The sequence below is a fragment of the Miscanthus floridulus genome, chromosome 3 (assembly GCF_019320115.1).
Source record: "Miscanthus floridulus cultivar M001 chromosome 3, ASM1932011v1, whole genome shotgun sequence".
NCBI classification, from domain to species: Eukaryota; Viridiplantae; Streptophyta; class Magnoliopsida; order Poales; family Poaceae; genus Miscanthus; species Miscanthus floridulus.
In genome coordinates, this window is record NC_089582.1 from 13,417,254 (window position 1) to 13,425,468 (window position 8,215).

General features: G+C 41.2%; 1 pseudogene; it reads left to right on the forward strand.

Annotated features, from left to right (window-relative positions):
- Positions 1-701: 701 nt before the first annotated feature.
- Positions 702-3,960, forward strand: LOC136545025 (uncharacterized; annotated as a pseudogene).
- Positions 3,961-8,215: the final 4,255 nt, after the last annotated feature.

Below are 8,215 nucleotides of genomic sequence, written 5' to 3' on the forward strand. Positions count from 1 at the left end.
GGTATTGAGACCCACCATGCCAGAGTGGAGAACAAGTATTCACTAGCGGAGCGAAGTGTAACAAGTCTTTGCGATTTGGGTGCTGCAACATGGGGCTGTGGCAACAGCCTGAGACCATGGGGAAAAAATTCAGTTGTCTCATTGTCTCTCTTTCATTACTCTCATTGCTTGCAAAACTTGTTGAGTGACAACTATGATTCATGCTAGTATGTGGGTAGCGTAGATTTCATTCTTGTTCTAAAGGACCTTATTTTTGTATGAAATTTTGCTAAGGACATGGTTCGCTTGTTGTCTCTAAGGACTATCTACTTTGCATTGTAAAAGAACTTAGGAGATAAGAAGTTTCGAGAGTATAGAATTTGCATAATCTCTGTAGAAGAACTCAGTACATTAGACGTAAGAAAATTATTATGGATATTTCTAACTGCACTTGAGATGAACATCTAAATAAGTTCAGAAAACACATTTTGACTTATTTTTTCCCTAAAATTAGACATACTGGTGTGGTACGCGGAAACTCTCTGCTGGGAGGCGAAATGCAAAAATGAGCCAACACGTTGGGCTTGGCCCAAGACAAAACAAAGCGGACTTTAGGCCGGGCCCAGCTGGTCAACTCTACACCGACGATGAGGTGATAGGGGAGCGGGGATGGAGAGGGACGTGGTGCGCAGCTGCGGTGCCGAGCGCCATGGGGAGAAGGAAGAGCGCGTGCCGCCGGCCGCCGGAGCAGACGGCCGAGGCGACGCCACCCTTCCCCACCACAAGCGCAGGCGCTCTCGAGGAGTCAAGGTATGGTCGCTTTGCTCCCCAGTCCCCACCTCACAGTCCAGAGTCCGCAGCCTGTTATTCCGTTCCGATTGCAGCAGAAGCAGAGTAGCCTGGCTTAGTTGAATAGTTGATGCATTGCAATTCGCAACAGGAGGGTCTGTGATTGAACTAGCCTACGAGGAACAGTAAAGCACAAATAATTAATGGCTCGTATGTGCAATTTTAATACTGTAGATACATGATCAATCCTCCTTTTAGCTTCAAAGCTTTATGATCTTCTTTTGGGTATTTCTGATCTATTTTATTCTTCAGAGATAATCCTCTCTCTTTTTCTCCTCAGTTGCAGTTTTGTGTTTGATTTTATACAGACATGGTCCCTGTTTTCCCCCTCAGTTGCACTTTTGTGTATCAAACACTATCCTTTTTCACTGACACTCTGACAGTAGTTCGTTAGATGGAATTTACAAGGCATCAAGCAGTTAGGGGAAACATGTTTGAAATAAGAGAAAATGCTAGTGAGTTGATCAGGCATCGGTCAACAGACTAGCGTGGCATGAAAATGATCTGACCAAGACTCATATATTGGCTTCATCTACCAGAAATTGCCATGACTTTTCCAAATTCCTTGTCTACTGCTGTGTGTGGATGGAATATTTTCAGGCTGTATTCCACCTGCTTTTCCTGTCCTTGTCTGTGACTTCAGTGCAACTCTTCCACATCTGTCGAAATGATGCCTTTTGGCCTATTGCGTTCAAACATGGAACTAATTAGCTAGAGAGGTTCGCATCTTTGACGAAGACTTCTTGACAAGTTTCCCTTGCAGAGAGCTACCAGAGAGCAGAGACCATCATCAACACGAAACCTCAGCCCTCTCTATCAGGCTTGTCTACCACGTTCCCCCCTCTAAGCCTTTTACATCACAGTCTTCTCTTTGACTTTAAGTTCCCATCTTACCACACCGTGGGATTTTGCCCTCAAGACATATCTATAGACAGGATAGCTGTTCACCATTCACGTCCATGCAATTCAACCAAAGGTATGTTCTTCCTCCCATTAATTAAGCTAAATCATTTCCTGTGATCCAAAGTTCATGTGTCTAATCTCTCATCGATACTGTTATCTGTTGAATATCATGAGCAGGGAAGGGATATTGTAGATGCTTGAATCCTAATGGCGGAGATTGTCGGTTCTGCAGTTGTTCAGGAGTCAGTAAGCCAAATCGTATCTGGTCTGCTTCAAAAATATGAAGATAAACACAACTCAAATGCGTTCCGAGACCTTGAGAGGCTAGAGATGGCACACATCAGGCTGGAGGATGTTCTTCAGACATCTGATAAGTGGGATATCACTGATACATCCTTGTTGCGTTGGCGTAGGAAGCTTAAGTCTGCTGCTCAAGAGTGCAATGACACGCTACATAAATGCAAGCTGAGAATTCCTAGAAGACGAACACATGAGAAAGGAAGTAAGTAATTTCTCCCTTCCTAAGAGGGTTGTGCATGCTACCAGGTCATTCATTTCTTCTATCTTTAACCACGACAACAACGACTTGAACAGATCCATTGTTCAAAGATTTGAGTGGTTTGCAGATGGTGCTAGCGAGTTTCTAAGATTACTAGAGCTTGGTGGCACGCCACGGTGTTGCATGCCCTTTAACCCTTTTATCAGGCACCTTCTTGCTGGCAAGATACTACAGCATAGAATCATTAGGGCAAACAAATGCCCTTTGTTTTTACAGTTGGCTCCATTTTTTAGGTGCAGAGCATGGAATTCAAGGTAGGCTTTACTTCATGCAGAAAGATCCTTATGAGCCAGATGATGATTTTTGCTTTACTGTAACACTGCAGCTTTCGGAGAGTACGGACATAGTTGGGGTTGCAATTCAGTGCTTACATCTGTTTGCCCCTATTTTCATGTCTACGGTTGAAAATATTAGGAAAAGGCTTATGCAACTACCTACAGAAGACTTCTCGTGGGTACCATATGTTGATTCACACCAGAAAAAACATTGGGACAATGTTCACAGATTTGGCAGTCAATGGTTTCGCCCAAACCCATTATGTTGCAAGCAGCATGATAAGAACAAACTTTGTCATAGTTGCAAGCTAGACAAGTCATCTGGATTACCATATGTTTCTCTAGAACCGGTTATTTATGTAGGTCTGTGGTGCCAAGTCTCACTCTCAGAGTCCGACAAACAGAGGGCGTCACTGTCCGAATGTAGAAGTTCTCTACGTGATCATCCATATCAGAGAGCTGGAGTCCTCTTTGCACCACATGGCTCTTCAGAAGACATACTGCTTGTGGATAAGTTTCCTGCAATAGCAGCAACCAACAGTGAGGAGCAACATTGTTTGCATCCTATCTTCACCTTGGGACAACTTGAGGGGATCATGCTGCCAAAAGCAATAGATTACTTCTGCCAGAATGAGGAAGCAACAGTCTACCAAATGCTTTGGAGGTCTAGGCATGGCACTGCATACATCCAGGTTGAGAAGAGCAAGCATCTTCAGGCCAAGCACACGGCAAGCGTTTCATGGAGCTAAGAGAAAGAAGCTGCTTGCAAGGACTGGATGAGGAGTTCGAGTGCCTGACATATTGGGTCCTCTCGCTTCCTTGACTTATGGACTTCTCATGCATCCATCCAACTGGAAGGCTCGATCATGGACTGGTATCAGGAAGTAAAGGAAAAACACAAGCAGCACATCACTGCCGCCTGAAATTCTTGATCAGATATCTACCATGGATCGATCAGCAAGTGATGGAGAAATAAAAGAATGGAGTGTTCCATGAAAGGAACAAAGTGTGGATTTACTGTTCATGACCAAGAACAGATCTGTCAAAACAACAGAGATCAAGTACATATATTTTCAGATCTCAAATTTGGGATAGATGCTCTGACTACAGGGTCAAGACTCAATACAGAAGCAGAGCTGCAGCATGGAGGAATTTATGCTTTAATGGCTAGCAACTTGTGTATAATGTTGGTCTTAGTTGAGAATTCTGTTCTGAAATAGGAATGTATGTGAGAATTCTGTATCGTGGTGTTTCTTAATCACCATTTGATCTTATAGTGGACGTTCCATGGTTATAGTATTATTCATCTAATTGTATCGCACAAATAAATGTAAGATGCAACTGCATTGCAAATGTCAGTTTTTGTGTGTAATCACGTAGTATGATTACCTTATACAGTTGAGGAACTAAAATTTAAAATTTTATATTTTTACTTACTAGCTGTTCCATATGATTGAATCCCAACACATTTTAGTTTTTCTTCGAATGATTTGCAGGAGCACTTCATTTAAGGAGAGAACATTTTGTTACATGAGACCATTACAAATAAGGTAAACACAAAGCACTGGAAGAAGCAAAATGAGAGTCTCGCTGGATCCACAAATGAGCACAGGCTACCCTCCTTAGTGCCATCTTCTCTTTTGCTAGCCCGAAGACATGAACCATTGAGTTAGACATGCCTTTAGAGATTCTCCTATTCCTTTCCTTGGAAATGTTCCAAGCCGTGTACATAAGGAATGCTGCCACCGATCTTCTTATGGGACTATCAAGTCCATATTCTAAGGTTGCATTGCAAAATAAATAGAATTTGGATGTGATTATTGAAAGTCCATAAACAGAATGGCCAGGTGAAAGGGGTAGTACCACATCTGATGGGTGTATCTATCTTGCAGGTATGCAGATGACACAATAGTATTCTTGGATCCTGATATTCAAGAAGCAATGAATATGAAATTATTGCTTTGAACCTTTGAACAATTTTCGGGTCTAAAAATAAATTTCCACAAGAGCGAGATTTTATGTTTTGGGCAGGCCAAACATTGTGAAAGGCAATATTCACAATTATTTGGATGCAAGTTAGAGGCACTTAACCTTTTCGCTACCTAGGCTTACCAATGCACTTCTAGAAGCTTAGTAATAAAGACCGGAAAACAATTGAAGAACGGATTGAAAAAATTAGCTAGTTGAAAAGGAAAAATGCTCTCTTGGGGCGGTCGTCTTGTGTTGATTAATTCAGTTTTGTCTAGCCTACCAATGTTTATACTCTCCTTTTTCGAGGTACCTAAGGGGGTCCTAAAGACAATTGAGTATTATAGATCAAGGTTTTTTTAGCAGTACGATAACCAAAAGGAAAATATGGATTAGCAAATCGTGGTCTATTATTTGCCAACCAAAAGATCATGGAGCTCTAGTTATTCCAAACCTAGACATACAAAATAAATGCTTACTAAGCAAGTGGTTGTTTAATGGTTTAAGGCAACAATTACTTAGGAATAGATACGTCAAAGATAAAACAATAAGCAACTCACAAAGAAGGCTGGTGATTCTCATTTTTGGATGGTTCTGATTGGGGTGAACGACCAATTCATAAAACTAGGCAAATTCAAATTGGGAGATGGCTCACAAATCAGATTCTGGGAAGATATTTTATTGGGAAGACACCACCTTAAGTCACAATACCCAAACCTATATAATATTGTTCGACGAGGACATGCTACTGTAGCCACAAACTATTGCCATTGTACCTCTAAATGTCTCTTTAGAAGGGCTTTAGTATGAAACAAGTTGACAGAGTGGCACCATCTAGTAGCTAGAATAGCGAACATTCAGATTGGTGGAAAGGGATGCCTTCTTTTGCTTGTTAAAAGAAAATGGATCTTTCACGGTAAATGCACCAGACATTCATTAACTTATGCGGAGGTTTCAGTTAGGTCCATCAACTCTAAAAGTTGATCTTTTGGGTCCATAAACTTTTTAAATCATTCACCGGAGGTCCATACCATTTCGCTTGGAGCTTAGATTGAACTTCCTTGTCTATAAACTTTTAAGTGGTTCACAGATGTCCGTACCCCTTTGTTTGGCCTTTAGATATGATGTGGCATATAGAGTTAAAAGTCCACATGACGTGACATCAACAGAGCTTGACTCCTAACTTTTTTAGTGGATTTTGTGGAGCCCTGTCAAATGGTTAAAGATTCTGGCAGGAACTGTCAAGAATGACTTCGTCATTTACACTACAAGCTAGGAGCTAAAAAACCATTCACCACCTTTCCTCGTTCAATGAATCATATCTCACCTGCTCCTCACCATGTTCCCTCGTCAGAATCACTCCACAAGACAAGAATCAATAAGTGAAGCTCGAGAATAAGGAGTGAAGCTCAAAGAATCAGGAAGCGGAGACTGGCCTGTACATTATTGTAACAGCTCTCGAGATGTCAAACTTAGAACAAGTCTAGAAAAAGTGACACTATATTTCGATGATACTTTTCTGAAAGGAGACATTTTGATTTTTTCGGATGCGAAGCAACACGTTGGGCCAAGACAAAAAGGTGCGGACTCCTGTAGGTGGGCCCACACAAGCGTGGTTTTTCTGGTGATACAGATACCGGAGAACAACGTTGATTGCGTGTTATGTACAACATAACAAGCATGTGCTAGCAAAGTATAGGATCGGAGTAGCTTTGACTAAATCTATAAAAATATTAATATTTATGGTATAAAATTAATATCATTAGATAGATCGTTGAATCTATTTTTATAATAAATTTATTTAGAGATACAAATATTGCACATATTTTCTACAAATCTAATCAAACTTACAAGCAAGGAAACAAAAAATGACAAATATTTAGGGAGAGGGAGTACGTGTGTCAGTGTGAAAGTGGACTACGATTATTACATCTTTAACTTCAAATGAATTGTGCCGCAGAGGAAACTGATCATGTCCAGCAGGATCGAGCTGAGGTGGATTCACATGTTGTCCTTGGCCATAGAATGCTTGAAAAGCTTCCTCTCTTGAGTTGATTTTTTTTGTAGCAATTACCCTTGGAAGCCATCGACTTGAGCATGTGCTTTGTCCCAGCTAGAGTACACACCAGGTTCCTTCCTATGATGAACAACATACCATGCCATAGCTGCAGAAAAAGTAAAGTGTAGTAACAAAAATACCACCAGGAGGCATGTGTAAGCATCATTGGCAAAGAGGCATGTGCTCAGTTCTATGAAAAACACATCACAGGCAACAGACATGTGCTCAGTTACATGAAAAACACATCACAGGCAACAGACATATGCTCAGTTATATGAAAAATACATCACAGGCAACAGACATAATATGCTTAGAAGAGTTAACAATAAGATGTTCAAATGAATGGCTGGGTCACATGATCAAACTGCTAAGGCAAATACACACACTAGCATCAGGTAGGTTGACCCAAAGAAGAATGCAAGGGTGTAGTGGCATATAGTCACTAACTACAAGCCACAGTTAGCCATAGTTAGTAGAGGGTAGCATGTTAACTGCATAAAAGAATGCAGGAACATGTCAACTGCACAGAGATGGGTAAGCCGACTGCACAACCAAGCCCAGTAGGAGTGAGTTATGCACAAAAGAAGCCACTAGAGAAGACCAGATGCATCCACTAGGAGAGAGCAGCCACTGCACCAAACCATGCATACAAAATACCACCAGGAGAGGGCAGGCACTACACAAAAGATGGATCAACCAACGGACCAGCAAGCAGCTGAGTTGTAATAGTGCTTGGCCAAGAAGGTTCTCAGCCACAGCACACGATGATCTGCATTCATGTTCACAAAAGCAGTACCCTGGGGCTTGTTGTCAAGAAGGTGGCCTCATCAGCAAATTCAAGCATGAACATCACAGCCCCATACAGCTCTGGGTGGGAATCCTCAACCTTGGTTGAACAAATAACATCACAGCCCCAGCAGGCAAACCAGCCCCAACAACAGCAAACCTAGTAGGAGCACCAATCCTAGGGAACACAAGCTCATCAGGTGCAAGCATGTCAACATTCATCTCCTCAGCCATCCCCTAGTTTAGTTGGCATGCCCCACTCAGATTGTAATAAGATCAAATAAACATCATTGCACATGTCTCTAACCTCAGGTAAATTAAGAGAGTAACAAATAAACATCATAGTACATGCCTGCAGCCTCAGGTAAATTAAGACAGTAACAAATAAACATCATAGCACATGCCTGCAGCCTCAGGTAAACTAAGCCAATAACAAATAAACATCATTGCACATGCCTCCAGCCTCAGTTAAAGTATCACATAAACAAATAATCATCATTGCTCATGTCCAAAGCCTCAGGTCAAATGTAGTATCACAAAAAAATCATCATTGCATTTGTCCAATGCCTCAGTTCAAGTGTAGTATCATAAAAAATCATCATAGCATAAGTCCAAAGTCTCAGGTCAAGTGTAGCATAAAAAATAAATCATCATTGCACATTGTTCAATGCCTCAATTCACATGAAAAACATATGAAGCATGTTGACACAATCTATATCATTGCAGTTGTAAATTAAATCCAAGTTTTTTTGCCTTTCCTCATCCATGATTCTCAAAGGACCATAAGTGATATGAGGCCTTGAATCATGTTGCATTCTAAGCCTACTAAACAAGAGT